The sequence below is a fragment of the Corvus moneduloides genome, chromosome 9 (genome assembly GCF_009650955.1).
Source record: "Corvus moneduloides isolate bCorMon1 chromosome 9, bCorMon1.pri, whole genome shotgun sequence".
NCBI classification, from domain to species: Eukaryota; Metazoa; Chordata; class Aves; order Passeriformes; family Corvidae; genus Corvus; species Corvus moneduloides.
Window position 1 is genome coordinate 13,987,232 of NC_045484.1, and position 24,256 is coordinate 14,011,487.

Here is a 24,256-nt window from a genome sequence, read left to right on the forward strand (position 1 = left end):
ACTCTTGTTCCCAAGAGACCTAGCAAAGAAGGGCTCCTGGTGGAACACAGCAGGGCAAGGATGCACCAGATTTTTGATGGCCAGAACAACCCCAGAACCCAAGGTACCTGGTCAGAAGCCAGTGGTGCAGGCACTGCAGAGATGGGCAGCCTGGATGTGCAGATACCACTCAGCTGTTTTGTTACAGTTCTTCGTGCATCATCTTCTCACTTTGAGAAACTGGATGATGTTTGGATCACAGGGAGTGCTGCATCTCCAGCATCCAAGTAAGGCTGTGGTACACACATGGCACCATCAAATAATGCTGCTTGTAACACATCAGCACAGCTCCTGCTATGTAGTACATGTTTCAGTAAAGGGTGGCTTTTGACAGACCTGCTTGGCAGTGAATTTAAAAACTATTTTTAAAGTCTCATAAATGCTTTTATGGGCCCTTTTAAATGTCTGAGACATGTAGGAAAATGTCATAGTTTATCCCATAACTAACCACAATATTTAATTTAATGATGGCTATAAAACAAGTGCAACAAAGAGAAAACTGTTCTGAACTTTCTTGACACTGTATTTGGCAGATACTTGCTCTTTACCCGACATGTCGTCATTTACTCCCTCAGCCCTCAGAGAACAGCAAGATAGCTGAACTATCGATACAGTAGGAGAAATAGACAAGGAAAGTAAACGGTGATATTTTGAAATTAATGATGTAGTTCATTTGATGCAGTGCATGCCTTATAACAAAAAATCTAGAGGGAAGAGCTTAATGGAATTTTGAAAATCCCTGCATTTCAGTCATAGACTGTGTGATGTCATTTGTGTATATTTAAGGATATGTCTTACATGATCTGATGTGGTAAGTTTATGCAAACAGTACTTTACACACACATCAAATGCTTAACTTAAAAGAAATGCCCCTTTTCACTCCTCTCTGGGTTTGGGTATGTTCATGTGTGTGCATATACATGCATACAGAGGGGCTAGGAACTGGTACCCTTTTTCATTAGGTAAGTGACATTTTCATGCTGGTACAGCATATATCTATCTTCTTTCTGGCAAAGCTGTGTGCCTTTCAGTCAGCATCTGACTAAAGATCAATGAGAGAAAGCTTTTTGAAGGTGCTTTCAGGTCCTGCGGCAAGGGAGATGATCAGAAAGCTGCCATAAGCTTCGGACCCACTTGACAAATGAGGAACTATTTTGGTGCTCTGTAAACTGCTGTCACATCAGTTAGAAACACTAATTAGAACTACTTTGCTGTTGAAAGTGTCCAGTGCATTAAATACCACTTCTGCTTATTGCAATTAGCTTATCCATTGACTTACACTTTATACCACAAGACTATCAAAGATGGAAATGCATAAGGGATTGTTTAATAATTTATGAGGGAAATTAGAACTGAATGGCAAATAGCTTTTGCCTGCTACCCTTTGACCTTTCATTCCTTGCAGAGCATGAAACTCACATGTGAAATGTGCTCATCCTTGGTTTTGTCTAGCTGGAGAAGAGTAAACAGACCAGGATGCACAAGTAAGCAAACTTCAGATTGTCTTTTTCTCAGTGATGTGGAGATAAAATGACGTGGGTAGCTTCTGACAAGCAATAGGGCATCATGATACCACACAGTCTGTAAAGAGAGAATTTTATGCACTTCCTGTACTGTTCTCCAAACTGGTTCTTGTTATTGACAAAGCAGGGAGATTTTGTTCAATAATTTATACCACGTGGAATTGGTGATAATTTTTAATGCCATTTTGTCTTTTTACAGACCAAATTTTCAAATGAAACAATCTAGTGTAGAAGTGAAGTTGTAAGGGCTGAGACAACTTCATATTTTTGTTTTAAAGTTAAGTTGTGAGTCCAGAATATTTCAACATGCCTTAGGAATAAGAACAAGGAAGCAAAATTTTCTCATACTGTAAAAGCCAGAAGTAGTCCAGCTATTAAGAATGCTGTGACTCTACATTGTACACAGAAGTTTTTAGCAGAGAGAGGAAAAGAAAATATCATTCCGAATAGCTAACTTGCAATCTAGCCCACAACATAAAATCATGAGGCTTTGTTCCTCATTCTGCTTTTGTTACCTTGGTCTAAGCACTTATTCTTTCTGCTTGGATTCCCACTGATGATATTAGTTCTTAGTTCTGCTGCCAGGGTGTTAAAGATCAGGATTTGTAATTCATTATTTTAAATATAAGATGGCAATCTTACCACCAGTCATACTTCTCAAGAGCTGGAATTATTTTCTCCTTAAGTGATTTTTGGGTTTTTGTTCTCAAATTATTTTTGTTCTCTGGGACCAGTCCAAAGAGTGTCTGTGTTCTGTTCCTTAGAAATTAGTAAGGTATAACTGTAATGCACAATTTTTTTCCTAAAGTGCTCTTTTAAAGATGCAGACAGAAAACATAAAGCAGCAATAGGCAGTTCCATCTAAAAGCTCCTAACAAGAGTCACCTTCAATGTTCTGATTCCAAATATGTGAAATTCTCCGTTTCTTCAAATTCCTTCATATGCCCATGCAACGATCAATGCAGAATATCTGCCTGAAGCCCTATATTTCATCAGGCTGCTCCATACAGAAATAGTTCTGAAAAAAGTAATTACTATTTCATTTTCAAAAACTTTAAATTATAGAAGATAAAATACTATTAACAAAGGAACTGGCATACATGCACTTACCAAAATGCAAGTATAAATTACAGTTTAAAATGGTTTGGTTCTTTGAAGCTATTTACAAGTTCATTTTTTTTTTGTGTTTTAGGGAAGAAAAGTCTCTGGAAGAGCAGAATAGAATTGCGAGATCTCAAGCCCTAACTGAGCCTCCTCAGCCTGCTAACATCAGAGACCAAACCAGGGATCTCATTTGTGCCCGTCACTTTTGCTGCCTGTAACTGGGAGAAGGGAGAGAATTGGTTTGTTTTTTAAAATTAGATTAACTAGAAAACCAAACCCAAAGATGATGCAAAAGACCATATCTTAGTGTGACTTGCAGAGCTGTCTGAGGTTTGCTTTGGTTTGGAGCAGTTTAGCTCTTTGGTCCCTTGAGCAAGTTGCACTTCCTTCAAGTGGCTCTGCTCTTCTGGCGACCATAGCAGGGGCACAATGCAGACATCCATTGTTTAAATTTCTTTTCCAGAAATTCATTGTAATGTTGAGAGTTTCTGCCCATTAGGGAGGTCCAGATCCATATGGGAGTTATGGAAAACTTTTGAGGTTCAGCTGTGAAACCGCCTTTGCCACCGGCAAAGTTGCTATTGATGCCATTGGAGCCAAGAAATAATGCCTGGGCAGGAGGAGTGGAGTGTGTATGTACGTCCCAGCCTGAGGCTTTGCTTTCCTTCATTTCTAATTGTCTGCTGCCTTCTTTTAAGACTGGTAACCTTAGATCAGAGGGAAAAAGAGGATTATTTTTAAGCATGATGAAATTTAACTTGTAATTGCTGTTTCCACAGCAGCCAATTGAGAGGTAAGAGCGTAGCTTTACCAGGCAGCTCCTAATCTCTAGGATTTACAGATGCTGAAAATGAGCAGGAAATCAGGGCAGCAGTGACCTACCTGCAGTGCAAGTGCAACACTCACTCAGATATTCATGCTAAAGACACAACATTCTTAGCAAACTTTGTCTCTCCTGTGCAACTTCAAAAAAATCTCATGGTTTGATGTTTGTGTCAGGTTTCACATAGTATTTTTCAGACCCTGCATTGTATTTAATATCAGTTTTGGTATCCCTCTGCTTGAGACAGGGTACCACTATATATTTCAGTGCTGGAAAGCTTCAGCAGGGAAGCAGTAACTTATGCACTGACTGCTTCCCATGAGGTTTCATGTTCCTGTAAAATCAGATATTTAGAAAAAAGCACAGTATTAATTTAACTTGCTCTTTCCCATGAAACTGCTAAGACAATCCCTGTAAAAAGCAGCACTTCTTCAGATGTCCCGTGTCTATGGCATGTGCTGCAATGCACATTTTCAGAGCCAGCACTGATTTGTGTTTGTCCTTCATTTAAAGCCCCTTTATGGTGGCTGGCTAAATATCTTCAATTCTAAGAAGCAATTTGGTTTTCCTACACCACACAAAGTAAGTAGAAAGTGTGCTGTCATGTGTATGGTACCCATTGAAAGCCTCCCCTCACAGGAGATGTGCCATGCTGGAGAGTTGATCCCCTGCGCAGCCGTTTGCTCCTTGGAAGCAGTAGGTGCTCCCAGCCCCGAGCACGGACGCACATGCTGCTCTCCCCTGAACTTGTTTATCTGCCTGCTGTTTGCCAGCAATGCAGGTGCAGCACATGGGCTGCTCAAGGCCAAATGAGAAATGTGTATGTGTTGGCCAAGACTATTGATTCAGAGTTGCTCTGGCACGAGTGTAAGTGTTTTCTGTCCTAGGGCATTGGTAATGTTAATCAAATTCACATGTACTTCTCAGAGTGATCACTGAGCAAATCTTAAAAGGCTCACCACAAGTAGCATGTTCTGAAAAAAGTCTTTGTTATTGTCATTCTGTTCACCAACAGCTTTTCTGCGTTTGTGTAATCAACAAATATCTAGATGAAGTATTGGCAGTCTTTTTTTGTGTAATCCCAAAGAAAACATGAAAGAGGAGGTTATAAAAGTAGCTTTAGATAATGTCCATTTCATGATATCAGGGGATTTTTTTGTTCTGCTTTAGACTTTTTTTGTGATTTTTTTGTTTGTTTGTTTGTTGCTTGTTTTGCATAGAAGACTCCTAGCCCAGCAGGGAGAGTTTGGCCTTTTCCCTAGGAAAAAAAGGTTTATTTGTCAAATATCTTGGTTTGTGTTTCCTTCCCCACTTGCTACTAATTTTAACATACCCCTCACTTGAGCAGCAATAAAGCTTCAGGTGACTGTGGGTGTAAGTGTGGCCATGTCCAAGAGCTGATGCAGGGGCAGGGAGCTTGGCCACTCAGGTTTGTGCCTGATGGGGGTGTCTGGGTGGTCTTTGCCCCTCTTCTCCTGCGAGAGGGCAGGATGTTTTGAGGGGGACCTCTCCAATGCAAGATCCCCTCCTGACTGTTCCCAGGTGTTCTTCCATGGAGTGCTGCTGGGGCTCCCACTCCTGCTTGTGCCCCCCGTGGCCAGTCTTATCCAGCTGCTCTTGGTGCTCAGGAGGTATAATTACACAGTAAGGTTATTTTTCTAATCTGATAGAAAATAGTTAATATATTAATTTTGTTTCATTTAACTAGTGTATGTATTAAAACTCCCAGCAGAAGCATGCATGTCCAGGACAGCCCAGTTGAATGCAGTTGTCTTGGAAGGAAGAGGCTGTTTGTAAATTAGAACTGGACCAGAGGTAAGTCATTTTATGCTCTGAATTAGTGGGACAGCCAAACTCTTTGTATCAGCTTTCCTTGCCTGAGAAATGCTCTTGTGAACTTAGTCCCTTATAACTTCTGTAAATGGAAAAATTCCTGTGAGAATTTTAAAATGGTATTTGAAAATAAATATAGGGTATATAAAAATACTGAATAAGCAGCTGAGCAGGAGAAAACTCTAGGAAAAATTACTATTGTGTAAAGATATATAGTTGCAACAGTGGACTGATATCCAATAATTTACTACTAAGTTCTAAAAACCAGATGACTGCAAAGTGTTTGCTAAACCATTCTTTTTCATCTGACGTGTGGTTGGATTATGTGAACTGACTCACCATTTAAATGGGGCTACTGAGATTGGTGTGTTACTGATTCAAACAATCCTTGACCTCAGGGATAACACTTGCTGTAACAGAGGAAGCTGGCTTTTAGAATCCTACATCTCTCTGCACCTATGTTATTTGACAATACTGAAAAAAAAAATAATATTAGGGAAGCAAAGAATTAGTTAATACTGGCAAAGTCAAGCAGCTTGTTTGATGAAATAGTGCTGGTACTCTCCAGGAGAAAAATTGAGAGGTGCTGAGACTTTAGTCCTTTGGATTCAAATTCTTTTCAAGAAAAGCTATCAGTGGGCACTTGCCAGGATGCCTTCAGAACCTTTTCTTTTCAGGGAAACCTCAAAATAGCAAATAAGTAATGTAGCAGAGTGATAATCACAGTCTTAATTAACTGAAAACTTGCATTTTTTTATTTTAAGAATATCATCCCTAGGCATGTTTGTAGTCCAGGCACTATGTCTCCCTTCTCAATCTGTCATTCATCAAATTCTGAACAGTTATCAATCTCCAGACATTAAGCAGGTAGCCTGGCACTTGCCCAATAGGTAGTGGATGATACTGCAGCTGTTGAACAAGTACTTCATCAGAAATTATTCTTTGGCTTTTTATCAGCTTTTTCAAATCCCAGGTTGCAAATCAATTGCTTCCTTTTTAGTTACATGCAAGCAAAATGAGATGCACCTGAATACTTTTAAAAATAATTACTTCTAATACTATTTACCAAGGCAAACATTCATCCATCCTCATGTGTTCCTCTGTAGACTATAGCACTCACTCCTTTCTGACTCTTTCATATGCAAACACTGACTGTGTCATAATCACTGAGCATAAGTCCGATAGAAGCAAAATCTGATGTATTAACAATGAAAATGTTCTTCTGAATAAAAGCATGGATTATCATGGAATTTTTGCTAGGATTATGCTAAGAGCCTCAGAATTTGTCTCTGAAAGACTTATTCTTCTAATCAAAGTGAATATCCCATTTTTTCTATGTCTTTTTCCTAAGCAGGTTGACGAATGATCTCTTTATATGTGCAGCTTTTCCTAGGCGCAAAAATTTCACTAAAATCATTTGGGGAAAGGGCAGTTGGCAATGTCTTATGGGTGATCTTGGTTTAGTCTCTCCAGTGCTATTGAAACAATATGCAGACTGGGTTGGTCTTTGGGAACCTGAAATCTCCCACTCTGAATGGTGTTGTGAAAACAAATCCCTTTTGGTGTGGGAGTATCTGCACAGAACAGCTGATGTGGGCTCTCCTTGCAGAGCACTGGCTGCCATGTTCACACTACGTGGCTGCAGGTTCCATGGTGGGAGGGAGTCAAATGTGGATCCCGGTGGGATATGTGTGTGCTAGGTTTTGGAGATATTTCTCTTGGAGTTTGAAAGCTCTGAGCCTTTATTTGCTGACCTTTTGAAGGATTCCTAAAGCTGTTTAGTCAGAAAGCATTAGTGTTAGATGCTGGCAGTTCTGAATGGGTTACTTACAATATGTTTCATTTGCTTTTACATGCTTAGATGATGCTTTACTAGTGCCAAGTGGTGGCAGACCAAAAATTATCAAAAATGGGTATGAGATGGATTCAAGGAAATGCTGTGTGTGCTGAAATCTTGCTTTCCACTCTGGACACAGGACCACTGTTCAGTGTCACTGCAGTACTGATAACATGTCATACAACAGGCCTGCCCATGCCCACAAAATGCAATGGCATGTCCTACTGCCATCTGAGACTCAAGTCAAGGCACAGTCAGACAGCACAGTTCCAGTGCATTTTTCCTAGTGTGAACAAAATTCGGTAAAGTATTCACAATAATTCCTAGATGGATCAATGTAGCATAAAATAGTAGCACACAGATCAGATGAATCATATTGAAGCTGACTCCATGCTGACAGTGAAATGCTTTCACTTCAGCAAATTCTTGAAGCACCTCGTTTCCTGTGAGCTAGATTATTTTTTCATAAATTGTGGACAACAAATAAGATGAGTTTTAGCCCTTGCCTTTGTTGCTGATCTGTGAGTAATGGAGGCAAAAAGAGCAATCTGTTCCAGAGCCTCCACAAAGTTTTCCATTGTTTGGGGAACGAATCGGTCCATTCTCTACATGAAAGGGAAAGTCACTCGTGGGAGCTTGATTTGTTGCAATGATCTTCAATGTATTGCACCGCTGGTGACATTCTTGCTGATATTGGGGTCCTTTGTGTATTTTGTATCAGTTTTATTTTCTTTCCAGGAAATTGACTTCCTTACATATGTAGGTGTTTCAATCTTGGATCCTTTTGAGCCCAGAAGCGTGCCTGCTAACATGCTTCAAACCCAACTGCATTCACAGTGGCACAGAACCAAGGTATGAAAAGCTTGTGTAAAGGATTTTACCCCATATTCCTATTGCAGAGTTAAGTTTCTTCTTAAAACTAGTTATATGGGGAATAAAGAGTCATTTGGGAGCTCAGAGTGGCATTTGGAAGGGCATGGCTTCTGCCATGCTGAGGTAGTTCCTAGACTGGAGCTGGTTCAATGTTTCTTCTATACTGAGACAGGACTAAGAGAAAAATGTAACTTGAGTTCACGTGATTTGCTAAGTACTAACCTGAATGCCCACTCCTCCCCAAGAAGAAAGATCTGGTTTTACAGGCAATTCCTACCTGGACTATCTAAATCTAAAATAAGTAGTAGGCATCAGCATTAAGAAACCTTTAACAAGAAGAAAGAAAATGGAGACAGAATTGAGAAAGAAAGGGGAGGAATGTTGCAACCACTGGACTCTGCCTAGCAGGCTGCAGCTCCCTGTGAGCACAGCGGGGGTTTCCTAGGGCTGTGCGATCAGTTGCATCCTAGAGTCCATTTTGGACAGCCCTGTGATCTGGCTCCAGCAGCGTTACAACACAGTGGTGATAAAGGAGGTAGAGAAAGGTCTCCCGTGAGGGTGGTAAGATGGCTTTATTCACATCTTGTCCCAGCGCCCTCAGAAGCAGACAAAGAGAGACCTCGTGGTCTGAGTGCGGGATGGTTTTGTCAGGGGCCCAGGGGCGGTCCCTGGGTGGGGTTGGGGTACAGGAGCCAATAGGGAGAAACCGAGGGAGTGGCCAAGGCTGGGGCAGGGAACAGGGGGAACATGGCATCGCAGAATGAGGGGTTAACCGGCTGCTACAGAGGAAGAGGGAAAGGGAGTGAAGAGGAGGTGAAGTTAACCCATAATGGCAGCTTTATCTACAAAGATGGGGAAATGGAGAATGCTGGGATTTCCTTTTTCATGAAGATGAAGAGCAGGTTTATGCTTAAAAGGATTATATTGCATATATATATAAAGTCATTCACCATTGTCAGGTGTTACTGTAGCTCCTGGATAGTGAGCAAGAGCTCATTCTTCCAAATACCTCAGGACCTTGAATAGGGTATGTAAAGAGTGATTAAGGAAAAGGTGGTAGCCACCATTCTTCATTGTCTAGCAAAGTGGATTGCTATAGGAACTGAGTTGAAGGCCCTTTTGGGTTCAGAGGTAGGCATTTTTGCCATCTTGTATAGGACTATTGATGTATTAGTCGCTTCTCAGCCCAGAAAAAAACCCTAATTAAATAGCTTCTCATTCTGTGGCAGCACAGGCAAAGGCTAGGAGGACAAGGCTCATGCCATTATCCTAACCTCTCTCTGGAGTCAGCAGAGTTGCAGTCAGTGGTGCTCAGCTCAAAGCTTTCATTGTCTCCTCCAGGATCTTGCCATTCTAGGGGTTTTCTTGCATGGTTAGACTAGCTGGGTGCAAGTAAATCCAAGAGGTCAAGGTTCCACACAGCATCTCTCCTGTGACTTGGGGAGGAAAGTCTGAAGTCTCAGCCTACTGGCTCAGAAATGGCAGTGTAAAGGAAAACTTACTTTCTTTAAGATGGCTTATAAATCTTAGCAGTTTTAGGGCAAACTCACCACAGACTGAGGCCACCCTCAGTAAGTTTGGGATCCTAGACATTTGCAGTGCAATGCCCCTACTGGCCCCTGTATCAAGCTATGCTGAGGTGGGGTGTCTCTGTTTCTGCTTGTCGGGACATCTGTGACTCTCCCAAGTCCTCCTGTTACACCTTTTACACTTCATAGAGCATTTCTGTTTGCTGCATCCTACAGAAATGCCCTGGTCTTCCCGGGACCAGAGCCCAGCAGCTCTCTGCCCCTTGCCTGCTGATAACCCAGTATGTGCCTCTTTCAGCAGGGGGAAAAAGGACTTACCCAAAGCTTCCCAAGCATCTCAGGAACTGTGCAAAGTCGGTGCAGGGTCACTGGTGTAAATTCCAGATGTCCTCTGGAGGCTGGAAATGCCTTCCTGAGCCACTTCAGCTGAGATGCAGCTGAGTCTGATCCATCAGCTTAAGAGACTGAGAAAGGCTTGTGAGAAGCTGCTGCTGCTGAGGAAGGAGTTAATTTTTCTCCAATTTTTTTTTCTTTCTTTGTTTTGTTTTGTTTTACTTTTCAGTTTTTCTGTTTGCTCCTCAGAGAGGAATGTGGGCTCAGTTTACAATGAGTTAGGACTAGATCAGGCTCTTTTTAAAGAAAAGCCTGAGATTCCAGGGAAGGATTTTGTTCCTTTTGTCTGCTTTTCTGTAGAAGATGCTCATTAAAAGGAGAGTCTGAATTTCAAGAGCCGTTCTATTAGAGAGGTAGAAAGCAGCTCTAAAGCTTGACTTTGGATCCTGATTTCCTCCAAAGTCTGCTGAAATTGAGATTTAGGCCTGCCTAATGAGTGCTGCTCAGAACTATGCCATGCAGAGTATTTCTTGGTTATCAGGCTCAGTTAACTCCTGGCAGCTTTTGGTGGTCGTTTTGAAGCACATTCTGTGGGGTGTTTTTTCAGGGGTCACTCAGCAGTGTCTCACTACAGAGAAGAGCACTCTTGAACTCCTTGGAAAAGCTATGAAATTTCATACACTGGCTGTAACCCCAGGAGACTAATCCAGCCCCAAACACTATCACTCTTAGATTTGTGTTTCATTCAAGAAGTCATGAAGCAATCTATTTTTCTAGGGAAAAAAAAAAATCATTATTTTATCGTCATTCTGAGTACTTTCCATAGGAACAAAATTTATCAAAAATGCCTGAGATCTTTGAGAAATATCTCAATTGTGCAGAAAAGCATTACATTGATTGTGAACTTAGCCTTTCTTTGGGTTTTTCTGCTTGTCATTTTTACTTAAATACTAATATTAATGAAGACCTAAATGTGCCCTTTTGCTATTGCCCTTTATTTTGCTTTTCTGTAAAGATCGCTCATAATCCTACAGCTATCTTTTTGCACTTAAAAAGGTTCTTTTTTCTTATTACTGTCAGGATAATAATGCTGCATCATTCCACCTAACTACCAATAAATAGAAATGCAGAGCCATGGCATCTATTCAAAAGCATGCAGGCTCCTTTGTATGTTTTGGTATATATAAATACATCTTTCAACTTGCAGCTGTAGTACAACATCTGAATTAAATCATGACTTATTCTTTCTATTAAAGCTGTGTTGTCCTTGCCATTATCCCTTTTTCCAGTAAATGAGTACAATGAAAAATTGATTCTAGCTGTATTGGACTGCAGCAAAGTAACAAAAGATGATTGTTACATTATCAAAGTCCTCTCTGCATCCATAACATAAGAATTGAAAACACCTGTCTTTATCTTCTCAATCAATATTGCACCTGAGTCACATTTGCCTGGAAAACACTTTAAAAGGTGTCCCACTGTATGTTATTTAGATTTAACAAATGCATTATTCAGGCTGTCTTCATTTATTTTGATTACCTGAGATTGCTCTGCCATCCCTGTGAGTTATAAAAAGCCTAATATTAAATGCCACACTAGACTAGTATGTCAGTAACAATATCAGATGACTTCTCTTATGTGAAGCAGTGTGACAGCTGAACAAGTACACTTTGTAAAATGTATGTGGAAAACTTGCATTCAAGGGGGACATTTCATGTCATGGCATGCCCTTCCTAAAAGGTAGAGTAGGGCAGAGGGCTTCAGTTAAGGGTATGCCTGACCAGTATGACCCAACTGGCAGTAGATTTGGGGAAAGTGACAGTGGACATTAGTCTGCATTTCTAGACAGGATAAGCCAGAGTTGGTTGCCTAAGGCTGTCAGTTGTGCTTTACAGACGTGCTTTCTAATACTTTTAACAGGCAATGCTTAAGAGCAGCTATTTTACTGCATGTCTCAATAGCAGTCTGAAACTGTTGAGCATCGAGTAAGAACAGAGAAATAAGTGAGCAGCTCTAGAGACACGGCCATCATTTCAACATGTGCATTTGCATATTCAATCTAATGCCTCAAGTCAGATGCCTAAAATTAGTAGATTTATTTGGATGTGTGGAAATAATTGTAATTTGTTTCACAGCAATCAATTTGTGATGCTTTGATTTCCCTTTCTACAGAATTAAATTATTAAGGGGCAAATATGATTTTCAAGATACTTTTTATCATTCTCTCTGCTTGAAGTTTTGGCAAGTTTGACACACTATAACCCACCATTCTGCCATGAGTAATAAATATTAAAAATACCCCCTATCAAAAAACAAATTAAGTATGAGAGGCTCAAAGAAATGAGGGACAGCAGGCTAGTACCTTGCCAGGAAACGTGACCATAATAGGGGTCCATTTTCCATATCCACTAATTATCTGCACCCATGTGAGACAGTAGCTGTGGTCTGAGTGAGGAGAGTGTGTCCCTTAGGTTCTGTTGGGAGTGCAGGGGGTTGGATGAAGGGTTGAGCTGTTCTTCAGAGGTGCCTTCATGCTCCTCCACACACAGACCTGCTCTCTGGCAAGTCCCATAAGGCACAGGCTAATGGGAATTGCAGCAACTCTATCCCAGCAGAGCCAGTTAGGGCTGCTACAGTGGTGCTCAGAACAGGGCATTTGCTCCAGGATTTAAGGCTGCTAACAGGCCTGTCCTAGGCAGTAGGGAGAGATGATGGTCATCTGAGTCCTGCTCCAGCTCCTCAGTTCCCTGACCAGACCAGGAGCAGAACTTGAGGCAGAAAGGATGTGCTTGCTATTCAGAAGAAGTCTTGAACTACACCTGAATTGTGTTTGTATTGCCCCCAAGATGCCTGGTGGTGACCCACAGTGACATGACACACACTTGGGAAGGAGGAGAAAGTTCATTCAAGTGTTCAAATTTTGGTCAGTACCTGAGGCTAACTCGTGCCAACCCCAGGGAAACCCCTGAGCTCCCCATGTCCTGAAAAGCAAGAGGCCACCCCTGTTCTAGCAGTGAAACCATCAAAGCCCCTGCCTACGCCTCTCTTGCTTTTGGTAGGAGTACCCGTATTTTTTTCCATCCTCTGCCCTCATTTTGTTTCTCTGTTTAAAAACCTTGCTTTTTGTTTTAGCAGAGGAGTAAAAACATCTGCTTAAAAATTAACTTCAAAGCCCTTAGTCGTTGCACAGCTACAAGCACAGAAATATTCCCTCTCAATCTTTTTTAATCTTGATTTTATTTTTTAATTTATTTTTTAGTTTGTTACAGCTGAGCACAGAAAGACTGGACTGGTAAGTCTAAGCTTCACCATGCCTGCCCACAGCCAGCACTGCAAACTTGCCCTGCTGCTGCAGCCTGCCCTGACAGCACTCCATTCATGCCCCACTGACCCATCAGTCTATCCATGATCCAGGAAAACTGTGAGATTTCCTCACTAGTTTATGCCAGCTCCTCAAGTCCCAGAGGGGTCAGACCATGCTGTGGGTGTGTACATGGGGACACCAAAATGAGAGGGGAGCAGAAGAGCCCATGCAAGTGCAAAGCCTTGTCTTCAGCTGTCCTGGATATTTAAGGGGATAATTCAACAACATCTGAAGTTTGCCTTGGTTTAGAGAAGACCCTGAGTCCCAGGATGCCTCTGTCAAACGTTTTTAACCTTTAACTGGCAATATCACATTGATACCGTGATGGGAGCAGGCTTTCTCAGGAGCTGTGTACATATCTACTGCCAGCACAGCTTTGCTGGTGGCATTTTGGAGCTTCTACTTCTGATCCCAGCCAGACCAAAGGTAAGGAGGAGAGCAAGAAATAAAAAATTACATGGAAAAAGTGTATCTAGATCTGGTTAAAGGCTACTCCTATTGGAAGTTGGCCTCTGTGCATCTATCTGGCCCTCCCTCCACGTGCCTGTACCCTGCACAGAGGTGTACACAGAGGATATCTCAGCTGCATTTCTTCCTCTGCTCAGGCCATGAGTGTTCAGGAGGCTCTGCCTGCACCATTGTGGGGTGGTAGGAGGGGGCTGCATACCTGGATCCATGGGAACCTGCAGTCCTGCTGTCTGCAGAAATGAGCTGCAAAGCTGCTGCTTAGCTCTAACCCTTAATGTATTCATGTTTCCTCATCAATGCAACTAGAGGGTGAGCTAAAAACTGAGTTTATGATGGGATTCTGGCTTTCATTAAGGAATTTTGTACCTATTTAAAAAATATATGCAGGAGCATGTTGCTGATTATTTTGAAACCTATGCAAATTTATTGATTTGCAGTAGGAAAGGCTTGCTGTGAAGTGTAAATTAAGCCATTTAAATCATCTTGCATGGTAACTGGAGCACCGGCTCTGTTTATTCAATGAGTTAATACCCTATTACCTGCCACAGTTTTACAGTTGCACTTGTAATCCTTGCTGGCCCAAAAGAGCTAGCTGATGTCCTCCTGCTTATCTTTGCCAGCAGATAACACTCCTGCTCTCTGGGCTGGGTTTTGTTTGTTGCTGTTTGATGGTGTCCCAAAGTGTCCTAGCTAGGTAGGACTGGCTCCACTCAGCAGAACAGGACATGGGGACCTCAAGAAGGGGGCATTCTGCAGAGCCAGGACATCAGTGGTTGTGTCCAGTTCTGCTTCTGATTGCTACAGATCACTTAACAAATATCTCTCTATGGGCAGAGTTTCCACCTAAATACTTCTTCCAAGTGTGATCAGGGCTATATTTGGTTTCATTCCCATCCCAAGTCACAGTGGGTCAGATGTAATTGAAGATTAGACAGACCCTAAATTTTTTTCATGTCCCTGCATATGAACATATGGAGGCAGTTTCAAAGATAGACCCAGGGATATATTAACACATAAATCCTGTAGATAGCCATATTGGTTCTCAGGCAAACATATACATGAGCATGTTTTCAGAAACATGGAGCTGAAGTCTGAGGTAGTGAAAGATGTTCTCTGGAATCCCTAACTGAAGTTCTGCTCTCAAAGTGGGGGATAGCACAAAGTAACATGCCAGATAAATGAGGGCTCCTTTAGCAGGCGCTCTTCACTAATTGAAAAGTTGAGGTGAAAATTTTCTGTGGTGAAATAACTTTTCCCTTCACCTATGTTTTATGCTAACATCGTAGTTTAGGCTTTTAATGAGTTGCTCTCAAATCTGCTTTTTCCTAACAATAGAACTAGAGTCATTCAGTAATTGAGGGGTTATTTGATACACGAATAATGCACATATCCATCAAGGCAAAACCACCCTGACTTTTGAAGGCCTTGCACATGATGCATGTAGCATTTGCCTGTTTAGAAAACTACAGGCTTTTAGGATAACAGACCATGGGCTGAGTCAAGTGATATTGAGTGGCTCAAAACTGTAACTGAGTCCTGGTAGGCAGTGCTGCATCCATTCAGGGAAAACACAATGTTCTAAAACTTCCAGATGAAACAGAGAAAAAAAAATTAAATGGAAATGTTAAAATGCATGTTTTAGTTCTCACATTTTACAAATTTAAGAGGTGCTGAATTTTACTGACAGTTTTCTTGGCAGCAAGCGAATTCCAAAGATGCACATGCAAATATTTGTCAAAACTGAATTTTCAATTTAGCATGCATAAGGATTACTCCAGAAGTGCTGGCATACTCACTTGCTTACAGAAGAAAAGTAATGTCATGTGGCATGTCTGGCCAATCACAGGAAAACTCTGTATTTTTAATTTTAAATATTCTGATTAATCCATAGAGTAAAAAAATATAGTGAAAATAAAGTCACTGAATATATTTGAATAATAAATTCAAGATGGTGTGATTGGCTTATATATATTCCCCAAGCAAGGAGAGACAAAATTAATCAAATAAATTATTCATTTTGAATTATTTGTTCAGATCTGTTTTTACAAGTAATGCCTAATAGTGGTATCTGAATTTTGCAGTTTGCTACAAAAGCTCTTGTATCATGTGTCCTGTTGTCCTGATACTCACTGCTTTGTTTGGGTCTGACTTTTTCACACATGTGCTCTGCATTTGCTGTGATGGTGTATCTTTTGTGAAAGAGTTGCTAAAAGCAATTAGGCCCTTAGTGGCAGTCACTGAAAGTCCAAGGTGCTTGTTGACCAAAAGTTATTAGAAATGTAATGGTGCCTATTTCCACAAAATCATTACAACACAAATAGCATTCCTCTGCCTTGGCCTTTGAGCAGAATTAGATTCAGGTTAGAGTGCATCCGTACACTTACCCCGAGAAGCACTCAGTGCTGCTGTCCTAATTGCACCCCAGATATCTAGACCATATTTAGAGAGAGGATTTAATGGCTCTGCTACCAAAAGTCTGTTAGTCTTTCATTGCATTTGTTTTCATCAGAAAAACTAATCACTGTGTTCTCTGAGATAAATACACTAATTAAAATATAATTCTTCTTTCTTTGATAGCGGTGTATGGTACTTGTCTACAGTCCTGTTCCAAGCTCGTATAGGAGGGAAAGCACGAAGTTGAACTACTTAAGCATATATCAGTATTCTGCTGTTAATAAAGCCCTGCACTGAGAAGGGGGCAGCGAGTTGCTAAGCAGAACTGTGCCTCCTTGGCAGCACAGTGCTGGGCCAGGAACAGCAAACCACCCCTCGTGGTGGATGGGGAGCTAAGTGTATGCAGGCGGACTGTGGGGCCTGCGAAGGGCAGCGTCTGCAACTTGCCTGAAGCCCCAGGTCTCACTGCTTTTGTGAAGCAAGGCAACAAGGTGCTAGAGAATCATTTTCCTCCGTCTGCTAAAGGTGAGTGGTGGAATGACAATTGATGCTGCAGCACAGTCTTGCTGAGGGGAATTTAAAGTGATAAACAATGTGTCTCTGCTCCAAAACCCACATGTGAAGCTGGGGGCTTTGAGCAAGAGCCTGCCAGCCACATCCTGCTGCCCAGGCAGCAGCCAGAGCTGGTGCAGAGGGGGACTGTGACAAGACTGGCAAAACTTGGAGCAGCATGGTCAGCTTTTTTCATAAAAACTGCCAGATGATTGTGAATTTCGTTGCCAAACATGACTGTATTTGAAACACAAAAGTGCACGAATGTAAGTGGCACTGTCATCTCCCTAAAAATCACATTTTTGGAAGTCTGTAATACTTGTTCTGTTCCATATGTGGAGGGATTTTTATGAAATGTTCCAGGCAGAAAGTGAAAAACTCTGTGGTATACTGGCACGATAAAGCTATCTTGCATGAATGCAGTGCTTTCCACTTAAAGTGACTTGCATAAGTGGAAATATTATCCCCATTTTGCTGATGAAGAAACTGAAGCCCAGCATTTCCTTTGAGTCACATCCAGTGAGCAAGGATAAAGCCAAGAATGAATGTGCTGACATGCAGGATTTCCCATTGCCACCAGACAGGTTGTCACCACTGAAAATATTTCATTCTGACTTTATAGTTGTCTTCTCCCTGATTAAAGCACCATCTTACTAACCACTTTATTTCAACATGATAGAAAAAACAAATTGTCTGTATTTGTGCCAATCCGTTCTCCAAGACATCTCTTAATGTGGAGGGAGAGTTTGCAAGCTCCACTTGCAGTGACCGGGCACAGCAGAGAAGAGGCCATGTCCTAAATTAGCTGATGCAACTGGTGCCTGCACTAAATCTGTATCTGTGCAGGTCTATGATACATGGAAGGCAGCAAAATGTGGCTCCTGGAAGACTTATGTTGTCTGTAAGGAATCATTATAGCTTTGGTTAGAATTGTTAACAATTCAGCAAAATGATACGAGACGTAATTATGTGAGCTATTGATCAATGCATATTAAGAAAGACCTCAATTTATAGGTCATTATGAAGCATTATTGGGGCCTTCGAGTGCATCAATAAAATCATTTATTTCTTCACATGGATACTAAAGAAGACTTAGAAAGATGCCATGTGCAGAAAGCTGCTTGTGCCAGTAAATTATATTTACATCTGCTGCATATGGATAGGCGGGATACAGGCCAAGTATGTGATGGTGGGAAGCAGCTTGCTGCTTCTGTTTTGGGAAAGTTCATCACGGTTGAAATTTTGGACAAATTAGATTCTGAATCAAACTAGAGAGACAGCAGCAGATGAGCTCAAAACTTTAGTTGCTCCAGAAACTCCATTCAGAATAATATACTATCTCACGTGTCTTGTCTTTCCATCAGAGTTTTGAGGACATTTTCTGGTTGCCGATGGGAGCAGGGAAAAAGAGAGGATCTTGCACTGAAAGGGAGAAAAACACACATAATCTGCTTCGCTCTGAGTTTTGTGTTTGGAAAATGAGGACATGGAAGAGGTCCATTTTTGCTGCCATTTGGATACAACAGCAAGAAAAATTAGAAAGGTAGGAAAGTCAAACTACGCTAGAGGTGAAACTGGTCTTCTGCACTGGTTTGTGACCAGACACAATATAGATGATAGATAAATTCAACTATAGTTTTTGGGTAAAATGTAAGGCTTGGAGATGAGGGATGCGGATACAAGCATTTTGTACTCAGAGGCAAATTAGTGCAGTAATTTCCCTGGTACAAAGCCAGAGCTGAACAGACATCTTCCACAAGGTCCTCTGGCCTGGTTTTCCACCTTTTTAGGCTCTTGTCCTGCTGCCACCTCTCTCCACTAGGCAGCAGCTGGGGGCTGGTGGGGAATAACCTGGGGTGTTACGATTAGGATCCAAGGTTAGACCTCCACCCCAGGACTTCCCCTCGGGGAGGAGCTTCCCCTGTATCAGGAGGATTCCAGGCAGGAGCTGCTGAGGCGTGGGCAGAGAGCAGCTTTTTCCTTTCCTGGTTGTGCGTTTTGTTCCTCTGGATGAGCAAGAAGCTGGATCTGCTTCCCAGTGCTGTGCCCAAGACAGGATGAAAGCACCCTGACCAAAGGATCCCTGCAGCGATGCAGCCTGAATGTTGCTGTTGTGAATCAGGAACACAGTGCAGACCCTGATGTGGTTTTGCAGTGCAGAAAAAGCAGCCTTTTTTTTTTAAGAGAATGTGATAAAAATGGGCTGTGGCTTAATCTCCGCACCTGAGGTTGGATTAGTGACTTAAGCAAGCAGAGCTACTGCTCTGTAACCCAAATAATGTCTGAAATGCAGCTCGGTCGAAATGGCTGCACTGCATGCTTGGGGAAACGTAAACACAGAAGGAAAGGGGAAAATGAAGGACTTTTCAATCGCTGTGCTGATAGTTTGTTGGCTTGTAGCTGTTCCATACGGAGAGCTGGCTGAAAGGTCACCAGGTGCTTTCAGGATTGCCTGCTGACAGATGAGAGGTGTGTTAAAGCGAGCAGGCTGTACGCAGCTGTCCCTCACTTGCTGGGCATGAAAGCCCCACGTGGTGGCAGAGGGGCTCGGGCTTCTCAGCATTGCTGCTGCTGGTGGAGTGCACAACAGGGCCCTTTTGCAGCACTTGGCCCCTTCCCTGTGTGCAGCAGCACCTACCCAGCTACCAGCAGCCATGGCTTTGTACAAAATCATGGACACCAATTGATCCCTGTGCTGCCCTGGTCAGGGAGCCTCTGATATCAGCATGGAGCATCCTGCAAGGATGCCACTGCCAGCCTTTGCTGCCCAGGGCATGCCTGTGGATTGTCTCACAGCACCTACCTCTATTTCTCCTGCAGTTATTTCACTTTAATCCATTTTCTGAGTCAGACCCACATAGTGACAGCTCACCATAGTAGATCACAAATGGTGAATATTTTGCAAATCTAAAATAAAATTTGCCGGCCATAGATACAGGGTGGAGACCAAAGGAGAATGAAGACCGTTTCCCAAGCCCTTGCAGGACATGTGCTGCTGAGGCTGGAGCAAACCTGACTCTACAGGCAGACTTCTGCCTTAAACTCAGTGGCTCCTGGCAAGTAAAATTACCACAAGCAAGTACCACAGTGATTTGCAGAGGTAAATGTTTACTTCACCAGTAAAATGCCAATGTCTGGTGTAGTCCCCCAAAGTGCATACTCCTGCTGATGTCACTTGTTTGTGGCTATCCAGTTTTGAATTATGTTTGCCTCTCAAATTTAATAATTTTGACAAGTTAATTTCAGCGTGTTCTTGACAAGGAAAGTAGCTACAAGGAATAAATAAAAAAAAAATTAGAAAGGGGAAGAGTGAAATGCTCAGGCAAGGTTAATAGAAAGATACTGCATGGCGAGTTACTTACATTTCGAGACTATTGAGAATGTTAACATTCAAGCGGATCTGTTCTGCCCAGAGAAAGGAACATAGTGGCAACTTAGCAGGGACTGAAGGTCCTGCAGCAGCCAGTTTGTGTGCTCTTGGAAGGTGGCACATTTAGGTTAAACCAAAGGGCCTCAAAAGAGATAAAACAATAACAAAAATTCTTAGAATAGCAACTGAAGAATATCCTAGGTATTTTCTTTCCGTGCCATCAGTACAATGGCTACAGCTCTTCAGGTCAGCCTGGTGCAGGTAAAGCAGCCATAAAAGCCTCTGAAGTGCTGATCCTGCAGTCTTAGGCTGGCAGCTGCTGGCTCTGCTCCATCCTTGGGCTGTTTGCTCTGCCCACCTGCCCTTTGGCCTCTCTGGCGATGCTGTTCCCACCAAACCCTGGGAACAATTGCAATTTGTTTTGATGTGTGTCAGTGCCAGCCCTGGGCTCTGGAGCTTGCCTCCAAGGCTGTTTCTTTCGGTAAGGGGCACACCCCTCTCCCTCATGGGCTGCTGTGACCAGTACTTTCTGCTTAGCTGGAGGGAATAGTTGAGCCTGTGACTAAAATCCACCACACCAGAGACCGGGCAGCTCCCAGCAGGTCTCAGAGGAGCCGGAATGTGGCTGCCAGGCTCTGCTCTGGTTCCAGGGCTCCCTGGCAAGCCCCTCGCCCAGTGCCCAGCTCCCCTATGGCCAGGACCCCAGGCACAGACTGCCCGCCTCTGCCTTGAGCATCTCTGGCTGCACTTACCCCATCCAACCCCCTCCTCTACAGGTGATGAATACTTGGGTGTGTAAATTAAGAGAAAATTTAAGAAAAATTGGCTAGAGAAATTAAAACTGCCTCAGGCAGCTTAACTTGTACAGCAACACATACAGTACTTAGCACCCTAGATTTCATTATTCTTAACAGCATAACTGGAGTCCTATTTTCACACATTAAATATTCTTGGATTTTTTTTCCCCAATGAGCAGACATATGATTTTTTTTCTCTGCCATCAACATGCATGTTTAGTCCTTTCAGAGACTTTTTTCGAATTGGAATACAGATTAGTTTTACCTACGATTTAAAGAACTCCAGTGCTTGGTAAGGCCTTGATTCCTGTTTTTTTTTTATGGAAATGCATGGCTGTGGGGCTATGGGGAGCTGCTCACTGCTTAGCACTTCTGAGAGCGGAGCCATGCAAGAATACACTATTTTCACATCTAGGCTTTCACAGACAATGTGAAATTTGACTGTTTGCCGTGAAAAAACAATCTTCTTAAGTAGGAATCAGCATGCTCTTGTGCTCTCCCAGGCCAGATGTGCAAAAACCTGAGAGCATGAAGGGAGAGGAAGTGTCAAAGCCTGCAAGAGGCAGGGACCAAACAACCAAGGCCCACTGTATGTGTCTGAGGTAGAGGCTGAGGGTGTATAATGAGGAGACTGGCAATATCTGAGATTTCCACTTGCTACTGGAAAGAGTGAGGGAAAAGACCTCCCTAGCAAGCCCTGTGGCAGGCAGTCTCCCAGGTAAGGTACCCACAGTGTGGGTGGGAACACAGCAGAAGGCATTTGCCATTAGACTGGGGGGAAACTCGGGGTGGCCAGCCTGAGGGGAGGTTGGGTGAGTCCTGTCATGGACTTTGGGAGGGCTGCTAGCACTGGTGTCAGTATTGTCTTTGTGTTTCCCCTTCTTGGGTTAAGACAGTGTGTGCAATGAAAACTTGTGTGTCAGGGTTTCAGTCCAAGGCAGTTTTTGTGTGCACGTACCCCTGCCTAGATCTTGCTGGGCTATTTCCTCACATCATTCTGAAGCCCTAGAGCCTTTCAGGGTGAGATTTGGGCAACAGAAAGCTATTCATCCGTGAATAGAACACAGGGAATCTGCCAGCTCCCCAAACATGGGTGTCTTCATTTGGGGGTGCTGAGCAGCTTGCTGGGCTCCTCTGCTGTCTAGTGTAAAGCCCCACGGACTGGAAAAAAGCCTGGGGCTGCTTGTGGAACTGAATCCCATCCTTGGGACTCTATGCTGTGAAACAGAAGGTCCGCTGGCCCTTGTCTCTGCCTCACATATCTCACCCACTCCTGGGGCTGTGGGTCGGTGCTGGTGCAGTGCTGTCCTGCTTTCAGGCATACCAGGCTACCCCATGAGAAGTGTCAAGTGGCACTAGACATTCATGATTAGGAACTCAAATCCCTGGGACCAGAGTGAGTGAGTGCTCTGGTGCAGAGTACCATCTTTCCTAAGATGATCTTCAGGTGTCTCCGTCCTACTGCTCATTAAACTTAAGCCTCACCTGCTGGGATGATCTGGGCATATCTCATCTAAATAATTCTTTGCTATTCCAGGGGGCTTAGATATTCCTGGCAGATTTGTCTGTCTTGTTCTCAACCAGTGAAGCACAATTTAATCTTAGGACTTGAAATGTTTTACTCTAATGAAGTCTCTGAGTTTAGACCACGGGTGAAATGTAGTAATCTATATGGTACAAGAGGTCAAACTAAATGAACTAAGAGTCCATTTTGGCCCTAAATTTTGAAATTCACAGGATGATTTCTAATAATGAATGTGTTTGTAAAACTTGGATGCCTTCTCAGGAGTAATCTGCAAACAGAAAAGCAACTTATTTTGTTAAGCAGACTGTGACAAACAGTTCTTCCAACTTTATGCTGTGCAGACGTGTATTTTTGGATATTCTTTGGGGGAAAAATCTACTGCAGTCAAATCTACATAACCTGCAAGAAAAGAATCTCAAACAAAACAAAAGATATACGTAGATTATGAAAGGTAGAGAATCAGGTTGGAATTCTAATGTAAATGTATGTCATTATCAGTAGAGATCACTTGTAAAGCACTATTTTAACTTGAAAAGCCAAGAACTAGAATATTAAAGTGAAAGTCTTTTTACATGTGCATTTAGAACAAAAGGTACCCTGTCATTAGAAATGATACATAACAGGCAGATGAGGGTTGTTGTTTTCAGTGTTTGGTTTAAACGCAATAAAGATGAACAAAATTAAAATATGTTCATTGATGCATGAGGATGAAGTCAAGATCAGAAGTACAATTTCCTAATTCTTAGATCTATTCAAAGACTCTTCCTTTGTATTAACTGCTACAGATGTTTAATGAATACTTAAAACCAAACACTGCTTCCCCCTCCCCAACCCCCCCCCCCCACTGTGTTCAATGTGTTTTGTACAGGCAACCTGATAAAAAGAATATCTAGGAGGAGGGGAAGGCAAAATCAAAGTTGATGTATCAGAACATCTACTGCATGTCTAAATACAATGAAATTTGAACTGTGTGGGTGTATTCACTGATTTTAAAGAATGTTCATTGATTTTAGTTTTATTATGTTTGGAATTGTGGTATGTTACACAGAGACCATTTCACTGATCTTTATGATTCCATAAAAGCCTATAACATTTTGGATCAAACTGGCTGCTCTGTATTTTTATTTTGTTTCTGCCGTCAGACTTTATGCTTAGCTCTAGGTATAAGGACCACATGGAGCTTTCCCCTCATCTCACTGAAAATTATAGGAACATTGCTGCAGACTCCGGGGCATCCAGACGCAGGATACATCCTGGACCCTTCAACAAAGACACCTGGTTTGGCCATGTGTGGAGTTGGGACAGCATGAAGCTGACGTGAACTGAACCTGTGGTAATGACAAATGCAGAGTGTTGGAAAGGTATTGGTATCTGGAAGATTTAAGTTGGTAAAGATCTGTGACCAAATTTCCATGAGATTTCAGAGATGCAATGCCCTGTTCTGATGAGATTCTCTCCTCCAGCCACCTGTCTGAAAGTTCATTCCTGATGTGAACACAGAAAGAAGGATAAGCTTGATGAAAAGGTGAGTCAGTGTCCAAGCAAAACTATGAATTTTTCCTTACAAACAGGAGGAGTGAATTGTAGTCAGAGGGAAAAGTAAGACACAATATCCAAGAGTGTCATATATAGCCAGGGAATGGTAAGAGGACTTAGAGCAGGGGAGTGGGAGTCCTGAGAGTTGGGATATATTTATAACTCTGTAGAGATCCCACTGTGTGGACTTGGACAAAGTGCTCCAGATTGATGTGAATATCAGTAGTGATACATAAGACCCCTGTTGGCTTCCAAAAGCTTTGAAGTATGTTTGAACCAGACTTCAGTGGCTCAGTACGCACTGCACTACCTGCTCCCGTTCTCCCAGGCTGAAGCACAGACCTCCTGTGTGGAGC

At 42.4% G+C, this 24,256-nt stretch overlaps 1 long non-coding RNA gene across 2 annotated transcripts in view; it reads left to right on the forward strand.

Moving 5' to 3' along the window:
• LOC116448061 overlaps positions 1 to 24,256 on the forward strand; it is a 119,640-nt gene that overhangs the window by 69,266 nt on the left and 26,118 nt on the right. Inside the window, exons 3-8 of one of the 2 annotated variants that reach the window (XR_004241795.1) lie at positions 1,445 to 1,523; positions 2,755 to 8,011; positions 16,304 to 16,645; positions 18,037 to 18,215; positions 23,507 to 23,725; positions 23,828 to 23,889. This is a non-coding gene — a long non-coding RNA (uncharacterized LOC116448061). Of the gene's footprint in view, positions 1 to 1,444; positions 1,524 to 2,754; positions 8,012 to 16,303; positions 16,646 to 18,036; positions 18,216 to 23,506; positions 23,890 to 24,256 lie in introns of both variants that reach the window. The other variant, XR_004241796.1, reaches the window with a different exon arrangement.